Raw genomic sequence first — 23,589 nt, forward strand, 5'->3', positions numbered from 1 at the left:
CTGAGTCCTGGAAGGTTGAAGACCTGCACAGGCTCACAGTCCCTCCTGCTCGAGTGTGGAAAACTGGACTGGAGTGTGTTCTTCATTATGAGTGTCTGGGAGATGTGAGAAATCAGGGCTTGGTCAGGAGTGGGGGAAGGATGGGGCTGAACTTGGTCTCTGTTGATGAGGGAAGGAATTGGTTCCATATAACAAAAGAGATTTGCTTACTTGGGAACTCATTTTCTACAGCCTCAGGTAGAAAAATTAACCCATCCATTTGCTCTGAATGAGCCCAGATTCCCTCCCTGAGGTGTAGTGTTTTCTCTAAGTTCCTGCTATTTCTGCTCTTAAGAAAACCTATTAAGGTAGTATTTGTTTTTCTGGCTGTGACACAGGGAGGCAAGTTGTAGTGAAATGTGAGGAAAGGAACTCTCTTAGAGAAAGTTCCAGATGTCTGGAGCCATAGTTGGAGTTGAAACCCAGGAGGGGGGTGATCAGTGCCTGGGCTGATAAATAATGTTTCGGGGTTCAGAGGTGGCAGTTTAATTACCAGCTGGAAAAATCTGGTGATTTTTATTTTCTATAGTCATCCTAAGAAAGCATCTTTCTCAGAAGCAAATCTGTCAGGCTGCCCTTTCTCCATCACATGACTGTCATGTGGGATGGCTTTTGAAGCAAAGAAAGATAAGGTGCCAGGACATTGCCCTTTGTGAGACCAACCAACTTCTTACCTAGAGGGCCAAATGCAGGAGCTAAAAAGTAAAACACCAGGACCCCCGTTCCCTTGTTTCTGAACAGTCTAGAAGGGGAGTAGGGACGCTGAGGTAGAAGGGAGTAGACACTGGATGGGCTTCATAAGTCAGGGTACAGTGGGGGGAGAGTGGGGGAGCTTGTGGAACTGGGGTGGCTCCAAGCCTTTCTCCATGGCTAAGGCAAGGCAGGGAGAAAGGAAGCATTCAGGAAGTCGGGAAAACAAAGTCGCTAGCTGAATGTTTCCATCTGCAGCTCTGATTGAATTATGGGGAACGGGGAGCTTGGGGAAGCCATTGGCCAATCTCATCCATGCTGTGGCAAATGAGGCCCTTTGGCCTTTTGGAAACCCATGCTTTATTAAAATGAATTAAAAGTGATTGAGTCCTTCTGGTCCCTTCTTTCCACTCCGTACAGCCCCCGAGGCAGCCCCATACTGTTCTCTATTGTTTACCTTGAGATAGGCTGCACTGTAGAAGGGCTAACCTGTAATTATCCAGCCTGCCAAAAGCGATGGCTGTCACTTAAGAGCAAACCTGCCTGTTTGCCTTCCACAGGGCCTCTAGGTCATGCCAGAGCATCTGTCTAATCCCTTCCATTCTAGCTTTGCTTGAACCAGCCAGTGGCACAGAAATGTCAGGGTTGTTGGTGGCCAGAAGAGACTGCAGGAGGGGCATGAGATTGGTCCTCAGGATGCTGCACCTGCTGTGCTCTCCCACCAATCCACAGGAGGGAATCTTTGGTGCAGGATATGGTTCCTGCAGCCACCAGGAAGAGCTCAAATGTGGGGTCATCTGCTCCAACTTCTCAGAGAGAAGCCACTCATCGAACCTTGAAACAGATGTTTAAGAAACTATCCTGCGATTCTGCATGGGAACCATGGAATTGGTCATAAGCCATGGCTGAGGGTGCACACAGTAGGAGAAAGTTAAGTCTACTTCTATATTGGGAAGGACCTGCATCTTTTAACTAATGAGTTAATGCATGCCCTAAGGACTAGGCAGAATTCAATACTAGCTCCACCCAGAGACTTAAGCACATTCCTGACATCTTCATTCTGTGTTTTTATCAAACTGGCTTCATCTTATGATTCCAAGTTGGTATAACAGACACTTAGAAATAGCTTTTGCTAAAAAAAAAAGAACTTCTTGCCTAAGGCCACAAGACCCCTAAAAAGGCCATCTGAAGGTCTTTCGTAATTCTCTTAAAACTTCCATCTCCTTGGATTCTGGGGATGACAGGACTGAAGGGATCTGAACTCTCCTTAGGCAACAGTGAACTTCACTGGACAGATCACACCCAAAGTGAATGCAGTGGTCTGTCACAACCTCAGCTCACCCTTGTCAGGTGATAAGAGCCATGAGAACTTCTCAGAACCACCTTGCAGAAGCAGAGCCATGTAATGCTCAACCAGACTAGACCTTCCTAGGACTTTTTCATAGTATAGATGGCTAGCCCCTTCCCCAATTTTTCCTCTATTTGACACTAGCACGCATGTCAGTGCCCTAAAGATGGACACACTGAACCCCCCCATCTGTACTTCCCCAAATGGCCACACTGACTAAATCTCCTTTTCTTGCCTTTCGTCATGAATCCTCTCTTTGACTTGTCTATTAGGACATGTGGCTGAGTCTTGTTTGTTGGGACGCCAAGTCCCTAAAACTCTGGAGACAATTCCTAGATTACAACAGTTCCAGGCAACTTTCTGTTCCTATCCAGGCCAACTGGCTGAGTCTGGGTGAATCCTTGTCATTACAACACTTGCTGTGTTTAGGACAATGAGCATTTTGATTATCTTGGCCAGAGACAAGTGTTCCATGTCCAAAGCTAAGGATGGATGTGGCTTCATTAGAACCAGAAGGATCCAGGGGAAATTTGGGTGTATTTGGGAAACACATGAAGAGAGAGATGCCAGTAGACCAGGACGTGTGTCTGCCGTCTATGTCAAGGGGTCCCTGGACTACCTCTGGCTTGGTGAATGTTTCCTTACCCTCTGCTATGAGTCACCATGGACACAGCCATTCTAGAATATTGAGTCAGAAGGAGCCTGAGATCAGCAGACCATCTCTCATAGACAATGGCAGCAATTGCCAGAACGAAATCACCTTTGGATACCCCTAGGGACACGAAAGGCATCTCCTTATAGATATCTTTCTACACAGTTTCTCCTTATTCGTAAAATGAATCTCTCTTTGTAACTAACTATGGATTTGGACTCATCTCAGGCCCCTTCTTCCCAACCTTGGGCATTCTTTTACCCTCTCTGGGTTCCCACCTATTTTCAACAAATTCATTACTGTTGACTTCCCAAGGACAAGTATTCTTCTGAGAAAGGCATCGTTTTTGACTTAAAGATAGAGAAGTTGTGATACTGTGAGTTACAAATACAATCTTTTGTTTCCTGGCACATAAATTGGGGAATCTTTGGAATTTTCAAAGTGATCAATGTCTTTTTGAATGCTAATGAGATAACCAATGGCTAGAGAAACGCTTTCACAGCTTCTGAATAGAGGCTTATCACTGAAAATACCAAGATTGGATTAGAGAGTTGTGATTTGCAGCCCCAGCCCTCAACCTCTGGAAAGGAGAGAGAGGTTAAATGTTAAGCTGATTTCCAATGGCCAGTGTATAATCCATCTTGTCTCTGTGATGAGCCATCCACAAAACCCAATAAGGTTGGGTTCAGAGAGCTTCCAGATAGGGATCATGTGGCAGTCCCTGGTGAATGATATACCTGGCAGAAACTCTACATCCCTTCATCTATACTGCCCTATGCATCTCTTCATCTCTACCTTTTGTGATACCCTGCATCAAAGACCAGTAATTGTAATTCAACATTAGCTCAGATTTTTATGAGCTGCTTTAGCAAATAAATTAAACCAAGGAAAGAGAGTTGGGAACACCAGTGTATAGCCAGCTAGTCAGAAGCATAGACTGAACAACCTGGGGTTTAGGGTTGGCATCACACATAGGGATTGGGCAGTCTTGGGGACTGACCTATAGGATCAGATGTTGTCTCCAAGTAGATAGTATGAGACTTGAATTGAACTAGAGATACTAGCTGCTGTTGACTGCTGCTGAATGGATTGCCTGCTCAAAGATGGGGAGAAATTCCCACACCCTTTTGAGGTCACAGGATTCTTCTGTGTTGTTAGGCTATAGGAGCAGTAGAGAAATAGCTTGTTATTATGCAATTCTCGTAAGTACCAGATACTTTCCATTACCTCTTTCCCGTCAGCATTTATCAGTTTTAACTATCAAACGCTGAAAACTTTGATAATCCAAACTAAGATGTTAGAAGGTACAGTAGTCAATATTTTGTCACTTTGACAAAATGCCTGAGAAAAACACATTGAAAGAAGGAAGGATTTAAAAAAAATTTTTAAACAACTGATTGAGTCAATTTATTAAGATAGTTGACTTAGGCATCTATAATAGTGACTTCAGCCTCTACTCTTGGCTCAATAATGATGGAAGTAATCTGCCTAACAATCTCAGAAGGACTGTTTGGTCAATGAGTCGTTTATGGATTCTCACCTGGAAAGGACTCAGTGTCTTGGAAACTTCACCACAAGGTGTTTTTCTTGTAGTGATCCTCAATGTCTTAGTAAGCATGTGAACGGGGCCTTTCACTTTCAGATTCTTTTCCTTTGGAAAGATGTATTCTGGCTGATGGATTCAGAAGTCTCAGTCCATGGTTGGTGAGCTGTATTGCTGTGGACCTGTGGTGAAGCTCAAATATCATAGTAGAAGGGCATGGTAGAGGAGAGCTGCTCGCTTCATGGCAGCCAGGAAGCAGAGCGTGTGGAAGGGATAAGATGCACTCTTCAAGTCACAGCCATGATGACCACACTGGCTACTTTTAACTGTCAACTTGATGTAACATTAGACCTACCTGGGAAGAGGGTTTCAGTGGAGGAACTGTGTAGATTAGACTGATGACATGTCTGGGGAAGATTGTCTTGATTATTAACTGTTGTGGACAACATGATTCCCTGGTTTGGGATCCTGGACCTGTATAAGAGTAAAGACAGTTAGCTGAGTATCAAGTAAAGGTGGGCTTGTTTCTCTTTGCTTTGACTATGGATGTCAGGTGACCAGCTGCTTGAGTTCTGGCTTGATGTTCCCCCCTCCCAAATGATGGACTTCACCCTGGAATTCTAAGTCCAATAAGCCCTTTCCTCCATTTGTTGCTTTCTGTCAGGGTATTTGTCAGAACAATACCAGAACAGTGACCAATTCATTCCAACCAGTCCCACATCCTGGTTTCTTTTGTTTCTTTTACCTCCCCGAATATCATCATTATGACTCTATCAATGGAATAATCCAATGAAGTTGAAGCCTTGTGATTCAACCATGTTCCCAAAGTCCCATCAGTTGGCAACAATGCCTGTAAACAACATGAACCTTCAAGGAACACGTCATGTCCAAACCATAACACAGGCTCATCACGGCTCAGTGTGTCATGTCCACAGACAAGGGCATGATATGACAGAACTCTTCAGAGCTGGGAATCAGTGCATTGGATACAATAGTGAGTTCTGAATCTGATCCGTGGAGAAGATAGAATTTGAGAAAAATTAGTCAGAAACTGCTGCTGCTGTTCAGTCACTGCCTACTTGGCTTTTTAAAATTCTGTTGGGAGGGGACATGGCTTCAAAAAATGATTCTGTGATGCCGTTTCTGTCCTTAGTACCCTATACTTTGAAAAGAATTCACTTTGCTGGATTTGTTTCTATTCTTGTGAGGGAAAAAGGGAATTTCATTGAGTTTAAAGGTGAGCATACAGTCTGTCTTTCTGTCTGTCTCACTGTCGGACAAATAAAAGTTTGACCAAGAAGCAATTACAGTAGAAACAGCTTAAATACCCAGGGAGAAAGCAAAGACCAACATCTTGACATAGGGCAAGCATTTTAGCTTACACATAAGGAAGAATTCTTTTCTTTTTTTTAAGTGATAGTCCTATAATTAAGGAAGACCCAAAGAAAAATAAGGACATTAATTTTCTTGGATTTTTCTAGGTCCTGGGGATTGAACTCAGGGTCTTGAGTGTGCTAGTAAGCATTTTACTGGTGAGCCATGCTCCCAGTCCCTCAATGGTGGATTCTAGAAAAGCATTCTACTGCTGAGTCATGCCCTCAACCCCTTACTGGTAGAGCTAGGAAAGCACTCTTCTACTAATCTACTACCCTAGGTCCTCACTGGTGGGTTCTAGACAAGTGGTCTATTACTGAGTCTTATTCCCAGCCCCTACACTGGTGGATTCTAGACAACTGTTCTACCGGTGAGCGACATCCTTAGACTTGTTTATGCATTTTATCTTCAGACAGGGTCTGTATTAGTCACTTTTCTGTTGTTATGGTAGAAACACTGACCAAAGCAACTTATAGAAGGAAGAGTTTATTTGAACGTACAGTTCCAAGGGGCGAGATTCCATCACAGCAGGGAGGCATGGCGGAAGAGGTGGCTGGAGGAGGAGCCGAAGCTAAGCTCTTACATCTTCAAGCAGGCACAGGAAACAAGAGAGAAACTTGAGATCGGGCAAGGCTTATGAACTCTCTAAGCCCATCCACTGTGACTGCTTCCTTCAGCATAGCCACACCTTCTAAGACCTCCCAAAACAGCACCACCAACTGAGGACAAAATATCCAGATACTTGGAGCCTATGGGGGACATTTTCATTCAAACCATCACGGGGTCCCACTGAATTTTCTAGGCCGGCCTTGAACTTACCCTATAGTTCAGACTTGCCATCAACTCATGATCTTCTTGTCCTGTCTCAGATTCCAAAGTCGCTGGGATTATAGGCCTGTGCCTGTGCCACCAATCCCAGCTCTGTCTCTGTCTCTCACTCTCTCTGTGTCTCTCTCTTTCTCTGCATGGGTATGGGTGTCTGTCTGTGTGTAAATCATCTGTTTATACGCCTGAGTTAGCATCAATATATCTTTGTCAGAGCTAAGAATCAAAGAAGCTTTGGAGAGATTGCCAGGTATCGAGTCTCATTCAGGAACGAGAAAAACTGTTTCTGAAGATCCAGGTAAGGGTCACTGGACAATAGAAAATGAATCAACCCCAAGTACTTTTCTGAATGTGGTATTTACTGAGTTCCTGCTCTGCATACAGAAATGTACGGAAGGCCATAAGAAAAGAGAGCCCATGGTAAGATCACGTCCTTGCAGGAATCATTGGCAAAATGTATCAAGATCAAATGGAGGACCACATGTTAGGCAATGGGGATCCTGGTACCAAGTAGGACCTGTGTGGAGCTTCTGTTCTAGAGGGGAAGGAAAGTTATTTCCAAGGATGTTCAGGTTGCAAGGCAGGCCACACTGGGAGAAACTGAATCTCACAGCAAGTGGTACTAAAGGTCTTCCGGAGGAAGAGAAGAACAATGCGAACAGAAGAATGTGCAGTCGAGATAGGTCTTGAACACTAGGCACAAGTTGTAAGATGAGGAGGAGGCTTGGAAACCAGATGCTCTTCTGGATCTTTCTTCCAGCACTCAAAATGATGAAAGGGTGTTCATAATTTCAGGATCCAGATTACAAAATTTAGGAAATTCTGCTAAGAGCTATTTTCAGACTGATGGCAGATGCCTCCTGCTAATCAAGGGATGCACTATTCTGGAAATGAAGTAGTGTGCATCACAATACAACTCTAACTATACCTGTATCTATCTACCTACACCTATACTATCTATATAACTATATCCAACTCTGATTCACAGAAAAAATAGTTGATCAAAGGACTTAAGCAATCTGTAATTAATAGAAACGTAGAAAATAAACAGTCACAAAATTCTGATCCATAAAATGTGACCAAAGCAAGTCTTAGAAAAAAATTCATGGTTATAAATACACTCCATTTGCTAAAGTAAATAAATGAAGCATAAACAGAAGTTAGTAGAAGGTTTTACTTTAATTTTTTTTCAATTCATACATAAAGCAGTTTATTTCACAACCTTAATAGGTACAATAGCCCCATGTTAAGTGCTTCATAATTTATTTATGAAAGCTAGCAAAATATCGATGTTCAAACCAGTCTGTACGTCACATAAGTGAAAACAAAAACCATAGATTATCACTTAGGAATATAGATTTACATTCTTAAATGTTAAAATAATAGCATTAAATATGGTACTGTTATAATAAAAAAATTCTCCCATGGAAGGGAATGTTTTTTAGAGAACAAAGATGATTCAACATTAAGAACTCTATTAATATATTTAGTAACATCATTAGAAGAGAATAAAAGGAAGAAAAATAGTTTCTTTAATTGCTAAAAGGCATCTGATAAAATTATAACTATTAAAATATATTAGGAACATATAAAAATTGTAAAAATATGTTCTGACCCATTCATTACTGTACTATAATTGCAAAATGTTGGGAATATCCATTATGATGAAGAATAATGACAAATGGTAATGATGTAGATCTACATTATTGTTTTATATTGCTTGGGAGATGGAGCCAAAGCAATTAGGCAAGAAAACGAAATAAAAGACAACAACAACAAGACAGAAAGAGGAGTCTTCATTACAAAGGCAGAATGGTTATGTGCATGGAGTACTGAGTTAGAAGCAATGTAGGTACAGCCTAAATTCACAAGCAAGACTTAGCGATAAAGAAGATGATCAGGGACCTTTGTGACTTCAGAGAGACATTACCTTTATATTGAGTATATTAAGTTTGTTGGTGGTTGAACAGATTTTTCTTTTTAAAGAAAGTATCCAGAATCTTTGAAGTGAAAGAGTACAGCTATGGAAGGATTGGAAAGCAGCCCTGCCTCTCAGCCTCGCTGGAGGAGGATGGTATAGGATAAATCTACATTAGGCTCCTAGCTGTTTACTTTAAAGGGGATGGAAGTATATAGTTTTGTGTGTTGAAGACTACGTCAGCCACATAACCCTTATAAATTTTCTTATCTATAAAAGTGATCTATGAATAATTTTCTTATCTATAAACAGTGATCATAGCTCATTGTACCACCAAGCCAACCCTACAGAGAGGATATGGGAAGGAATACTTTGGACTGAAGAGCAGGATGAACAAATAAGAGGCTACCAGGAAAAACAAATGATGCTAGGACAGTTATTGAGCAGAAGAGGGCTAAAAGCAAGCACTAATGTGATTCGAAGGAAACTTGTTCTCCATAGGCTCATGTGTTTGAACAGTTGATCTTCAGTTGATGACACTGTTTGGGAAGGTTATGGAATCCTTAGGAGGTGCAGTCTTGCTGGAAGAAATATGTCACGCTGGGTGGACATTGGGCTTTTATTGTCTGGCCTTACAACTTGTTCAGTCTCTGCTTGCTGTGAGGATGAAAATGTGATCAGCTAGCTTCCTGCCCCTGACTATTGCCATAGCTAATCTGCCATGATGGGCTCTATCTCTCTTGAACTGTAAGCCAAAATACACTTCTTCTGTAAGTTGCTTTCATCAGGGTGTTTTATCACAGCAATTTAAAAGTAATGAATACAACAAACTCAATAAAATGACAAAAATTAGTACACAGCTTTCAATACTAAATGCTAATGATCTTGATTTCCCAATCAGAAGACATTGACCAGAAGATTGGAACAGAAAATAGGATCCATCTTTTCGCTGACTCCAAGAAATAAACCTCCCCATAAATGATAGACATTACATTAAAGTGAGGGATAGAAAAAGATATTCCAAACAAATGGAATGTTTTTTAGAGAACAAAGATGATTCAACATTAAGAACCAGAAAAGAAGTACAAATCATTACTCTAATATCAGACAAAATAGACCAAAGACAATTGGAGAAGACACAGATAGTCACGTCATACTAATCATAATGATTCATCAGGAGGCATACACCCCAAACTTGGGTTCACCCAATTCATAAAATAAATGCTATTGGATATAAAGCCACAGATTAACCCCAACATGGTAATAGTAGATGACTTTAATCACCTACTTTCATCAATGGATATATAATTAATATAAAATATAAACAGAGAAATATTGAGGCTAAGTGACATTATAGATCACTTGGACCCAAGAGATATCTTCAGATTATACCACCCTAACACTATAGAATACACATTCTTTCAACAGCCCATGTAACTTTCCCTAAAATATACCACATGTTGGGGCACAAAACAAGTCTCAACAAATATAGGAAAATTGAAATAACTTACTGTAGTCTATCTGACCACAAAGGAATAAAACTAAGAATCAACAGTAGAAGAAACTACAGAAAACACAGAAACTTGTGGAAATTAAGTAACACAAAATTGAATGACGAATGGATCATTTTGGAAATAAGAAGGAAATTTAAAAATCCTAGAACTGACAGAAAATGAAAGCAAAATATAACAAAATCTATCAGATATAATGAAGGCAATCCTAAGAAGGTAGTAAATATCTCTAAATGCCTACATGAAAAAATAATCAGAGAAAACTCAAGTAACTTAATGATACAACCTAAGGTTTTAGAAAAATAATAATAAGCTAAACCCAAAGCAGTAGACAGAAAATTAAGACCAGGGAAAAAAATAATGAAATGTAAATGAAAAACACAATACAAAGAAAACAAAATGAAGAGATGATTCAGTGAAATGAAGAGATGGTTCTTTGAAAAGATAAACAAAACCACAGTCAAATTCATCCAAAGAAAGAGAAGACCCAAATTATAGATTTATGGAATATATTATAACACATACCAATAAAATGCAGAAACTCTAACAATATACTTTAAAAAAATCTATATTCCATTAAGTTGGAAAATCTGAAAGAATTCTATGAAATTTCTAGATGTGTCTAACTTACCAACATCAAATCAAATTAAGATCAACAATCTAAACAGACCAATAATAAACAGCAAAATTGAAGCAGTAATAAAAAAAAATTTCCCAAGTAATAAAAGCTCAGGTCCAGATGAATTCACCGTAGAATTTTATCAGATCTTTAAATAAGAACTAAAATCACTACTTCTCAAATTATTCCATAAAATAGAAAAAGAAGTAAATTTTTTTTCTTTTTTTTTTTTTTTTTGTCTTTTTGAGACAGGGTCTCCCTGTAGCCCCAGCTGGCCGGGATCTCACTTTGTAGACCAGGGTGGCCTCAAACTCACAGAGATCTACCTGCCTCAGCCTCCCGAGTGCTGGGATTGTAGGTGTGTACCACCACACCCAGCTCCTATATGGTGGCTACAAGCCAGTTCCAGGGGAATCCAAAGCCCTCTTCTGACCTCCGCAGCATTGCACAACACAGATACACTCACATACATGTAGGCAATACACTCATACACATAAAATAAAAATAATAAATTAAAAATTCTTTTTATGAAGCCAGTATTATTCTCATAACAAAGTGAGATAAAGACACAATGACAACAAAAAATAAACTACAGTAATATTCCTGGTTGGTGCATGACTTTTCTTGGTTAGATGGGAACAGATGTATACTCACCCCAGACAGATAGCTGCTAACAATCCAAAACAATTTTTCTACCAAAGTCCAATTTGGCAAATCAATAAGTTTATTGGGGTTACTTACAGGAATGTGGATGAGGGATTACCTGCAGAAGAATGGACAACTCAAAGATGGCTGCATCACTAGAAAGCCTGCCCCAGCATGAGTTGATGACACAAAAGCTGCAGTGATTTAGCTCTCTCTCTGTCTAACCTGCAGGCAGATGGAAAAGCCAGAGAAATTCTTCCCTCCCCTGAAGTCCTTACTGCTTATGTAGCCTTGGGTGAAGGAGGGACCTTGAATCTTATAAGTTTCAAGAACTTCCTGAGACTTGTGAGTTGTTTATTTCCCAAGTCTTAACAACCTTCCTCCAGGATGGAAATGTTTTCAGTTTGGAAGGATATTGCTGTGTACCACTAATGAACACAGATACAAACATTTTCAACAGAATGCTTGCAAGCCAAATCACACACTGTGGTTAAGTTGGCTTTATTCCAGAGAGGCAAGGATGATTCAACAGACACAAATCAATAGGTGTAATCTCAACATAATAAGGACCATGTATGACTAACGTATAGCTAACATCACGCTAAGAGGAGAAAAACAAGGCAATCATTAAAATTTGGAAGAAATCCAGGAAATTCAGTCTTTCCAGTCCTACTCAATAAAATGCTCAAAAATCTTAGTTAGAGCACTAAGACAAGAGAAAGTAATAAAAGGGAGACAAACAGGAAAGGACGAAGTTGCAGAGGATACAATTTTGTACATAAGAGACCCTAAAGACTCCATCAGAAAACTTCTATAACTGATAAACACTTTCAGCAAAGTGACATGACACAAAATTAACACTCACGAATCAGTAGCTTCCTTAACAAACAAGGATAAACATATTGAGAAAGATATCAGAGAAATAGCCATAAAAATCACCTTGGAATAAATTTAACCAAGGAAGTAAATGGCCTCTACAATTATAACTGTAAGACTCTGAAGAAAGCAGTCAAGAAAGATATTAAAATATAGAAGTACGGACCAGGCTCATAGGACCAGTTGTGGATGTCTGTATTAACCGCTGCCCATTGCAAAAAGAAAGTTCTTTGACCAAAGTTGAGCAGCACAAATCTAAGGGTATAAACAAAATAGTTAGAATGAAGTTTGACAGAATGACCATTTAACACACAACAATAGAACCTAACTACTTTATACACTCATTAAAAGTACAATTTAAAAAAGAGCTTGAATGGAATTACCCTGCATGGATACACAATGCAGTTTCCAAAAGTCAAAGGTCTTTAAATGAAAACCCCAGTGCCAGTGTGGGATAGCTCACTGTGAGTTGCTGGCCAAAGAGACGCCTGAGGTTCCTGAAAAAATATAGCCTATTGCCACTACTCTTGAATACTCACTAGAACTAGATAGTAAGACCCCGTTGCTGAAGACACTACACGCTTTGGATACAGGACATGGAGAAATGAAAGAAACTGAGCTGGAGCTTCCTTTCTGCTGGGTAGTGTTCATATGCCAGAAGGTGTGATGGGTGCTGTTTTGGGAGAAAAGTCTTCAATAACCTCACTCAGTTGTGGACATTGTGTGCTACAGTACCGACTTACCAGGCAAGATTCTCCAGTGGTGCAATAACGGCATGATTATTACGGGGGTAACAACCGCGTCCAGATTGGATCTGAGACCTGCTCCATGGGAGAGAATACATGTGCGGTATTGCAAACCTGGTCAAAAGTTAATGGACAGGGAGGTCACAGGCCCTCTGAGAGAGTCTGCTACTGTTGCTTTGGTAAATGGACATGTATTTAAACTGACTGCCTTCTAAATATGTATGTTTCTATGCATAGACTACTGCAACTTTCAGACTTGGTCATAAATGTCTCTTTCAGCAGCAGGTAACAGTCAAAGCAGAGACTTAAAACTGGTCAAAGTGCTGAGAATAGTGACTGCCGAGTGATCAGCTCCAAATGGAACATTGATATCATCCACTTTGAAGCCCAGGGAACATAATGGAAGAGGAGATGGAAAGCCTGTGGGAGCCAGAGGATGGGGAAGAGTACCGTAAAATGTGGTCTTTTGGACAGGACGTGGTCATTGCAATCAAGAACTCTTAGCAGCTGTGAACACCTGCATGAATGTGGGAGAGAGGCTAGTTGGGAAGGAGGAAGTCAGCTAGTGTAGGAAGCCATCAAACAGGATGATGGGGGAGTGATATAATCACAGTACATTGTAAACAACTATAACGTTGTCAAAAGTCAATGAAAAATTACCAATATAAAATCAAGATAGAAGAAAACACACGAAACAGTACTGCAGATATATGAAATACTGCTTAAACATAAGCATTCTTACCCCCAAAAGAAAAGAAAATCCTTGGTGTTATTGAAAATTTCATTAGATGTATTCACTAGTTAGTAAGGGAAAAAAGGAGGGAAATAAAGTTAGAAAGAAACAAAACTTGAAAATGATATAATTAACTCATTTAAATAATCCAACAGAATCTATTAACAATTGAAATAATTAACAGTGCATTAATATTGATGTAAGATTTCATCGAAGAGGCCAGATACAAGATTAATATGTAAAAGTCAAAAACTTTCTGATATATCAGCAGTTACCAAGTGCAATGCACCTTAATCAAAGAAGCCACAAACTTATAAACTATTTTATCTACAAGTCAGTAAATTTGATGATAAATAATATTAGGCCTTTATGGAAAGACCTAACATTTAATAAATTGACTTGAATATAAATGAAGGATTGCTTAATTAATGTTCATGGCTGGGAAGATCTATTTTTAAAGTATTGCCTCCCTCTAAAATTATCTAAAATTTTAATGCAACCCCAATAAAAATTGCAATGAGATTATTATAGAAATTGACAACTAGATTCTAAAATTCAAATGAGAGAAAACTATGCACAGTCATGGAATTTTGGGGAAAGTGATCACAGGAATGGACTGTCTTTATGTAATGTCAAATTCATGAAACACCATTAAAGAACTGAGGTATTGCCCAAGAATACACAAATAGTCAAAACAGACTAGAAATTTCAGAAGTACATTCTCGTTTATACTTGGTGTCACTGTGACATACACTGATGCTTGAGATTACCGAAGACTGAAAGAGAAGTTCTAGAAATGTGCCATACTTTAGATATCTAACAAAATTCACAAAATTATTTAAAAATATACCAAGCACCTATACCCAGAAGTAAAATTCCAAGAATGTAAAAACGAATCATGGACTGTACTTGAGTAATTATTTAAGAACAGAAAAGATGGACATATTAGAAATGACCCAAATGCATAAGATGTATAATCAAGAATGATTTCAAGTTAAAAGTTATTCTGGTAGGAAATACATGCACTAAATTTATGGGGTTAGCTCTGAAAATACATGAGAATGTTTATCAATCGGTATAAAAGTTCAAGCAGGCTAAAGGAAAAAAAAAAAGGATATCTAAATAAGAAGGTCAACTCGTTTGGAAAGTGAAGAGGATTCCCTGCAGCGGCTATGGCTCTTGTAAGATTTGTTACAGGAAAAACAGAAATAGTCAGAAGATACGACCAAGTACACTTACAGGAAGATTGTTGACGAGTAAGGAAAGTGCCGAGAGGAAGGAACAGTGACCAGCACAGAAAAATCATCAACTAAATTACAGCACAGAAGGGAATAATTGCCGTACTTGTAGGTGTCAATAACATTTTATTTTTTAATATTTTATTTATTTTTATTTTTTATGTGTATGAGTGTTTTGTCCCCATGTATACAAGTGTCCTGCAGCTCCCACGCAGCTCAGAAGAGGGTATTGGATTATTAGCCACCATATGGGTGCTAGGAATCAAACTCTGGTTCTCTGCAAGAGCAGCCAATGCTCTTAACTGCTGAGTCATGTCTTCAGCCCCAACCTTTTAGTTTTCAAAGAGTCTATGTGTATGAATATTTGCTTGCATGTATGTAAGTACACTACATAGATGTGGTGCTCAAAGATGCTCATGGAGGTCGTTAGAGCCTCTGGAACTGCAGTTACAGAGGTTGTGAGCTACCATGTGGGTTCTGGGAACCCACCCGGGATCGTTTTCAGGAACAGGAAGTACTCTTAACCGTCTAGCCATCTCTCTAGCCTATCAATCATAGTTGAAATACTTTAGCTGGTGTGTTTAAGCATGACTTATGACATGATCAGAAGTTGACTTTTTGTGAAGTACTATCCTTTTATACTTTATTCAATGAGAGTATTGTTTCCATTGAAGTGACAGCCGGCTCCAGACTTGACTCTGTATTCTTGGGTACATGAGGACTGAGGATGGGTAGTATAAGACTGTGTGACTTAAATCTAAAATGTGTCTCGCAGGTTCTCTGAGCATTTGCTCAGTACTCTGAACTGGGCTTTGGGAGACTGGGCAACCTTTAGGCAAGTAGGGCTTACCTAGAGAAATTGGGCCATGGAGGTAGAGCTTTGAAGTTTAAAGCTTGGCCCTTGTTTCTTGAGTGCAAGTGTAACTAACATGAGATTGAACTTTTTAAAACCCCATCTCCAGGAAACAGAACACTTCATATTAGCATACACATTTAATATATGACAAATAACATCAAACATATTACATGTGTGATGTAGCATGCATAGAGTTGAAAATGATTTTCCTGAGTATTGGGCTCTAATCAAGTTCTCTAATGTTGCATTAACATGGGTTCTTTAGCCTAATAGAGCCTTTCGTTAGTTCTCAGACATTTAACGAATGAAGTAGATTCAGCCATATCCTAGCCTAGTGTGTATGCAGGTAATGTCTCCCTGAAGCTCAAAGACATCTTCCCAATGTGATATGGATTCCCAGCTTCACAAGGATTACAAAGGAGGAAGAGGAGGAGGAGGAAGAAAAAGAAAAGAGCTCTTTTGAAGGAAAATAAGGCTGCTTTCCTCATCTAACATCAACCTCCCATTTCTAAGTGATTTCTTCATTCCTAATACATCTCTTAAAAAATTGCTCTGTCACATCCTTGGCATTTTGTTGAGTATTTCTTTCTTTGCTAATATTGGCAAAAAATTAACACACACAGGAGGCGTGTGGGGAATTTTGTGTGGATGGTGCATTTAGTTCAAAGTACATGGGAAAAAAATGACACATTTACTGGGTTCCTCTGACCAGCCCCAGGCTCTGTGAGATTAGTTTTAGATTCATAGACTGGTCAGGCATTGACCATGAGGTTGGCCTCCTACACACCCAGGAAAATGTCCTTTCCCCCAGGCAGGGTTTTATCCTGTCACAGTTATCCCAGCAGCATGAGATGAAGAAAATGACTTTGGACAGATACAATCTGTCCAGCTTTTTCTGCTTGCAGAGCCGGCCTGGTGGGGAGGGTTCCAGAGACTGTTCTGTATGGTGGTTGGACCTCTTAGTCTTAGAAGCAGTGTCTGGGGGTGCGTGCGATAAAAATATGTCCCCCAAATTTAAAACTACCCTAAATATTGAGTCTGGAAGATTTCATTTCCTCATCGTCAGCTTTCGAGGACGGTCAGTCCATGCTGGATACTGTTAACGGTGACATCTTTGCCCACTGATGGGCAAGGTGGCTTTCTGCCCTCCATTCTGCTTTAACTGTGTTCTTTAACCTTCAACACCTATTTTGTGGGCAGAAAGGAGTATGATCATATGCACCTCGTCCATGATTTCTTGAGCAAATAAGATTCTGTGTCCAGGGGCAATATGAAAACACAGAAATAAGACACTCAAAAAACACATGGTTAAGATCATCCATATAAGACTTTTGATTGATGTGGTAATAATTACTCAGTTTGTCTTGTACACTGCCAAGTTTTTATAATGATTTCACAAGTTTCACATCATTTTGAAGATGCCATTAACTTGTTTTCTCCCTGGAACCTTAGTAGATAGAAGAACAGAGCACGTAAGTGATAGACACGCCATGGTTTCAAAGGGTTGCAGCCAAGTTGCGGAGATAAAGCTAGCTTTTCAACCATCCGCAATATTAACATTTTATTTGAGCCAATATCTTACTAGGTAGCCCAGGCTGGTCTTGAATTTATAATTCTCTTGCATCAGTGCTGGGGTGAGCTGGGATATTAATTTAAGTAAATTTTGTTCTTTGGATACAGGGTCTTGCTGTGTAGTTGAGGATGGCTTCAAACGTCAAATCTTTCTGCCACCTCAGGCTGAATGCTGAATCTTACCTGCCATATTATTTTTATTTGGTTTACTTTGTTTCAATTAAGGGGTAGGGCATGGTCTTGCTTTGGAGCACTGATTGCCTCCAAACTCACCAGTCCAATTGAGCTGAGATTTCAAGTAAGGAATATCATTCCCAGGTCCAAAAGTGTCATGTGGCTCTGAGCTGATGGGCCTTGTCCCATCATGGCCACCATGGCATGTGTTGGGACTCTGGATGTCACACGGTGCTGCTTCTCTTCCCACCACTTCAGAGTCTCAGAACTCAGGTTCATTCTCTTCTGTGAGAACACTTACAACCTACTCTCAACACTTTCCAAGTATACAGTACACGGTCATTTGTTACAGTCATCACATACTGTGGATCACACAAACGTAGACTTCCTATCGCTTTTATAGTATCTACAACTCCATACTTTCATCTTCAACAGGGAATTTCTGTGAAACGTCAGACCCATAGTTGGGGCTAGAGTCCATCTTTCTAAGTAAATGGTTCAAAGTCATCAGAGGCTGAGTGAAAGAAAAGCTAAAGCCATGATCTTTCTTCTCAAACCTGAAGCATCTCTACTTCAACATTTCCAGTGAAGGTACGCCAAGTTAGTTAAAGTTCTCTAAAGGAGAAGGAACAATAAAATAAGTAGGTAATATACATATTGTATGTAGGCATATATAAGTATTTAAAAAAATTAGATCAGCTTGCAAAACTGGAAGCTGGGTGGTCCTCTAGCCTGTAGGCTGGAGAACAAGAAAACACAGATGATTATTTCAAAAAGCTAGACTTTTACAATTGTTTATTTATTTTAATTTTATGTGTATGAGTGTTTTGCCTGCATGTGTCTGAGTGCACCCATGTCATGCAGTGCCAGCAGAGGCCAGAAGAGGATGTCTGAAACCCTGGAACTGGAATAACGGATAGGTATTAGCTGCCATGTGGGTGTTCAGAACCAAACCCAGGTCCTCTGCAAGAGTACCCAGTGCTCTCAACCCCTGAGCCATCCTCTCCAGCCCTAAGAAGCTAAGAATTCTAAGAGGGACCACTCTTATAGCCTCAGTCTGCGGCAGAAGGCCTGGATGCCCCTTTGGAGAGTCAGTGGTATGAGCCCATGTTGAAAGGGTGAAGACGTTGAAGTCCGATAGCTACAAGATCTACAGGCAATGGCAACAGCAAAAGATAGACCTGCATTGGGTGTGGTGGTGCAGGCCTATAATTCCAGCACTCAGAAGGCACTCAGGTCGATTGATCGTAAGTTAGAGGCCAGCCTGTGTTACATAGCAAAAGACCCTGCTTCAAAAAACAAACAAGCAAGCAAAGTAATCCAACCAACAAACCAACAAAAACCCAAGAGAAACAACCAAATTAATAAATAAATGCTCCCTGCCCCCAAGAAGACTCAACCTTGCCCACAATGCAGTCTTCTTCCTGTCCATCCAAACTCCAGTCAATTAGAGGATACCACCTGCATTCAGGGAGGGTTTTTCCTCTCTCAGTTTAATGACACACATAATTATTGTCTCTGGATGCATCTTCACAGACACACCTGGAAATGGGCTTTATTAATCTCTTGGGCACGTCTCAATCTAATCAAGTGACTCAATCAGGATTAACCATCACATGTTCCCACTCCATCCATGGTTTAAAAAAAATGTGAGGTTCTTCTGGCCCCCTCTCCTCCATGGTCTCCTTATTCAAGCTCTTGCCAGAGTCTCCATGTCTTTCCTCATCTGTATGGAATTTGGATTCTTCATGTGCAGTTAAACTTACCATCTCTGTCCACATAGCCTTGCAATCACTATCAACTGATCTCCTCTCATACCACCAGGAGCCATTATACCTCCATGATTTTTGCAAATGGAAAATCTTATTGTGATACAATAACTTTATTTCCTGCTACTCCTTGGCCTTTGCTCACTTAGCCAGAAAGACATTTTGCATTCAATGTCTTAGGAAAAGAATGACACAGCCAAGTATAGAGAGACAGAGAAAAAATGCAAAGTTGGGCATCAGAAAGAGAGGAAAAAAACCAAGTACTTGGTAGATACAGAGGAACATTATAACGGAAAGATTCCTAACATTCAAATCTGGAAAGAAATCTGAAGAAAGAGGAACCTTACAGACATGGAAGGTATGTGACAAGAGACAGAAAGGTGGCTGATGCTTGTAACAAGAGATGATGGACCTCCCAGGGCCCAAGGACAGGAAGCAGAGACAGTGGCCTTCTGTTTACAGGATCCTCATGTATGACTAATGACAGGAAGCTCTCTAGTTTCTTCCTGAGACAGAACCCAAATGGTGTGTGTCATTTGGAGGGGATGCCATATTGGTTTTCTTCTCAGTAAATGTCAACGACTGGCATCACTAAGGCCTTCTCTTTCACCATGGTTATCACTGCCTGTTGACCATGGGTAGCAGAGATGTACCTGCAGCTGAGGCTGTGCTACATTATAGCAGGCTCACCTCTTTGGATGATCAAGGAACCTCCTGATCTGGAGTACGGGTGAGACTCTGGACTTATATGATGGACTTATATGTGAGACTGGAGAGATAGCTCAGTGGTTAAGAGCACATAGAACTTTTGCAAGGGACCAGAATTTGCTTCCCAGTATTCATGTTAAATGGCTCACAACTGTCTGTAAGTTCAGTTCCAGGGAATCCAACACCCTCTTCTGGCTTCTATGGGCAGCTGCATGCAGGTGTTCATACACACACACACACACATACACACACACACACACACACACACGCACAGACATGTAAATAAAAAAAATTAACTTTTTATAAAAGAAAGAGAGAGAAAGAAAGAAAAAAGAAAGGAAGGAAGGAAGAAAAAGAAAGAAACGTTATATGGCAAATAACCAGGACATTTCTTCCTTTCCTAACCCCTTCCCTAGCTTCCTAAACTTTTACTTGGAGCCCTGCATGGTCTTTTCTCAGCTTGCCCAACCTCCTTGCCTGGCCATTACTTTCCCTTGCTCTCTGGGTTATAGTCATGACTGCTTTGTATCTCCAAGCCTGACACTAGGCTCACTGTGCAGGGCTAGAGGGGCTACCCTTTGACTGGAAGATGTTTGCTGTCCTTATCTGGCTGCTGTGTCTGATCTTAGCTTACTTTCCTCTCTCTGGAGGATCCTGGATAGCACCCCATGCCAAGTCAAATCCTTCTGCCAAAGGCTCTCCAAGCCCTTATCTTGAACTTTGTAGTTAGACATATTCTAGCACAATTATTGGATAAGTAGGTATCCATCCCTCTTATGTTTTGGGAGGAAGGTACTTTGTGCTCCAACTACATTTTGGTTTTTTGAGACAGGGTCTCACCATGTAGCCTTAGCTAGCCTCACACTTGCTGTGTAGACCAGGCTGACCATGAATTCACAGAGACCCACCTGCCTCTGTCTCCAAAGTGCTGAGATTAAAAAGGTCTGCCACCATGCCTGGCTCAAGTCCCAAATCGCACAGCCTTTGATCGAATCACAAATCTCTCTGGATTACTTTTGTGTCTCTGTGACCAAGTATCTGACATAAACAACTTAAAGGAAGATTTATTTTGGCTCACACTTCCGGAAGGTTCAGGTCCATCATAGCAGACAGGGTGTGATGCAGCAGTTCAGATGCATTCTAGAGACAGAAAAAAGGAAATGCATACACTTGGTTGGCTTTCTCCTTTACTTCCTTTAATTTTTCCTGGGCTGTCAACATACAGGATGGAGTGTGGAACTTCTCCCTTCAACTAACTTCCTCTGGAATCTCCAGAGATGTACCTCAGCAGTCCCCTAGGCAATTCTAAATCCAGTATCCAGTCACGTTGACGATGAAGGTTAACCATCAATTCTCCAACAGTTTCTGGAGAATAGCAAGGTTTTGTTTCACTGGAAAACCTGGGGGAAGATCCACTGAGCTGGTACAAACAGTTCCCAAACTATAAAGTATTGGCTGCATGGTGCTAGGAGCCAAGAGCTCAGGAGAACAGTAGCTATGGCCAGATCTTTACAGTTGGTATCTAATCCTCTTCACAACCCTTCACAACCCTTCACAACCCTCCGTTCTCTTCACTCACCAGTCTGCCACTCAGATATGCTAGGAATTTGGTTTCCAAGTCACTTGCCTTGTTCCTTGAAGTCTACCTTTGACAAATTTCTCTTTTGATGTTTTAGTTTGCTGGCCATCCCAGCAAACCACCACTGAATGCGCTGTGCTAGCCTAGTTTTATCGATTGCATTATGTCTTGTCTGTGATGGGTGTTAGTGGTACTTACCACTTGGTGATTTTTTTTTCCAGCAGTGAAAATAATATAGGAATTTCATGCAGGTAAAATAATTAATGGTTTAGTCTTTTAAAAAGAAGAATGAAAAATAGAATTATTCACAAAGAGAATTAGTCTATTTTTTTTTTAGTAGAAGTGTCAGTTCCTGGATTGCAAAGACAAATTACATGGGATTTTTATCCTTTTAGCAATGAATTAGTATTATTCCAGTTGCTTCTTAGTGCTTGGATTGCTCCAGTTTGGGGGCAGGGAGAGGTGTCTGGGCACCCTGTTTCTGCCTGTGAGTAGAGTGTATTTCTAATACATCTTGACACACTTGGATGGTCTGTTTTAACAGCTCTCTCCTGGGTGGGCATCCTTTAGCCCCAGTTTACAGGATGGATCTAGAATACCTCACCTTTTGTGTTTGCTCCTGATATGATTTAAGTGTAAAAGTCCTCTACTGCAGCCTGTGTTAGAATACTTAGGACTGGTGGCTGTTTGATGACATTTGGAATCTGAGGAGAAAGAGGCATGGTAGGTGAGGTGTGCCACAGTGTGTTGGCCTTTGAAGGTTGTAGCCTGACTCTGCTTCTGCCTTACACTCTCTGCTTCCCAGTCCTCCAAGAATCACACAGCAAGTCCTGCCACAAGCTCCATGTATTTCCACCATGATGGACTGCTATCCCCTTAAACCGTGAGCCTGAATAAACCCTCTAAATTGCATCTATCAGTGATGAGAAGAGTAATTAAGACAGGGTCCTTCTGCCATGACTATCATGTTTGTCCCTGTTCTTCCCGGTGACAATTGGCTTTAAATATTTATTTGTATTGTTTTCAATTGTGTGTATATATGTGTAGCGTATGTACACACGAATGCAGTGCCCACAGACTTCAGAAGAGGGTGTCAGATGTCCTGGAGCTGGAGATATAGGTGGTTGTGAGCCACCCAACATGGGTGCCGGGAACTGAACTTGGGTCCTCTTGCAAGCGCAGTACCTGCTCTTAATCCTCTTAATCCCTGAGTCATCACTCCAGTTGCACGATGGCTGGTTTTAAATATCAACTTGTTACAATTTAGAATCACCTGAGCAGGGAGCCTCAGCTGAGGAATTGTCTACATCAGGTTGGCCTGTGGAAGCACTTGTGGGGGAATTCTCTTGTTTTAATAATGTGAGAAAAGCCATCCCAAATGTGGGTGGCACTTTCTGGTAGCAGCCCAGATGAAAACAGAAACAGGAAAAGGAATGTTATTTGCTTTTTTGCTGACTCAGCCTTTGCTCTCCGCTGCTGCTGATTCTTTTGCTATTAGAACTACTTTTTTCTGGACTTCCAATGTGGACTGAGGACAGGGGCTCTCCAGGAACCCTTCAGGCCTTCAGCCCCAGACTGAACCTGCTAAGACCCAGTCCCATGGACCGAGCAGCTACTGAATTCAGGGGCCTCTCAGAAAGCAGGAATTGGAAATTTGGTCTGACCTGTATCTAGCAGAGTGGCAAAATGAGAAGCCAAAACAAAAGGGAAACCCAAATGCCCAGTTAAAAACTGAGTATTTTAGCTAACTAATAAATGTACTGGAGGTATATATATGTCCTGGGAACTATTTGGAGCTTCTTATATTAAGTAGTTACCCATTGCTTATCTGAAATTCAAGTAGAACGGATGTCCTGTGTGTGATATAACTACTCTCTCCAAGGGTCCTCCAGTTGTGGGATGCTTCGAGCCCCTCTGGCTCATCTTGGGTCTGGTTTCCTGGGAGCAAGCTTTGCTGCCTAGTTGTGCTTTCCAGGAGCACCCTTCCACAAACCGGGAGATGGTGGAGGTGGAGATCAGGAAGGTGTGCTTCACTATGTCTGTGTTGCAAACGCTCTAAGTTAGGGAGTGAGAAAGTGCTCTGTGGTTTGAGCTGTCACCGAGACTCGGACATCTGCCTTGCTGACCCTTCCAGTGGCCCTGTGTTCACAGGGCTGCTCCGTCATTCTCCAGTG

The sequence above is a fragment of the Nannospalax galili genome, unplaced genomic scaffold, assembly GCF_000622305.1.
Source record: "Nannospalax galili isolate Female #2095 unplaced genomic scaffold, S.galili_v1.0 scaffold931, whole genome shotgun sequence".
Classification (NCBI taxonomy): Eukaryota; Metazoa; Chordata; class Mammalia; order Rodentia; family Spalacidae; genus Nannospalax; species Nannospalax galili.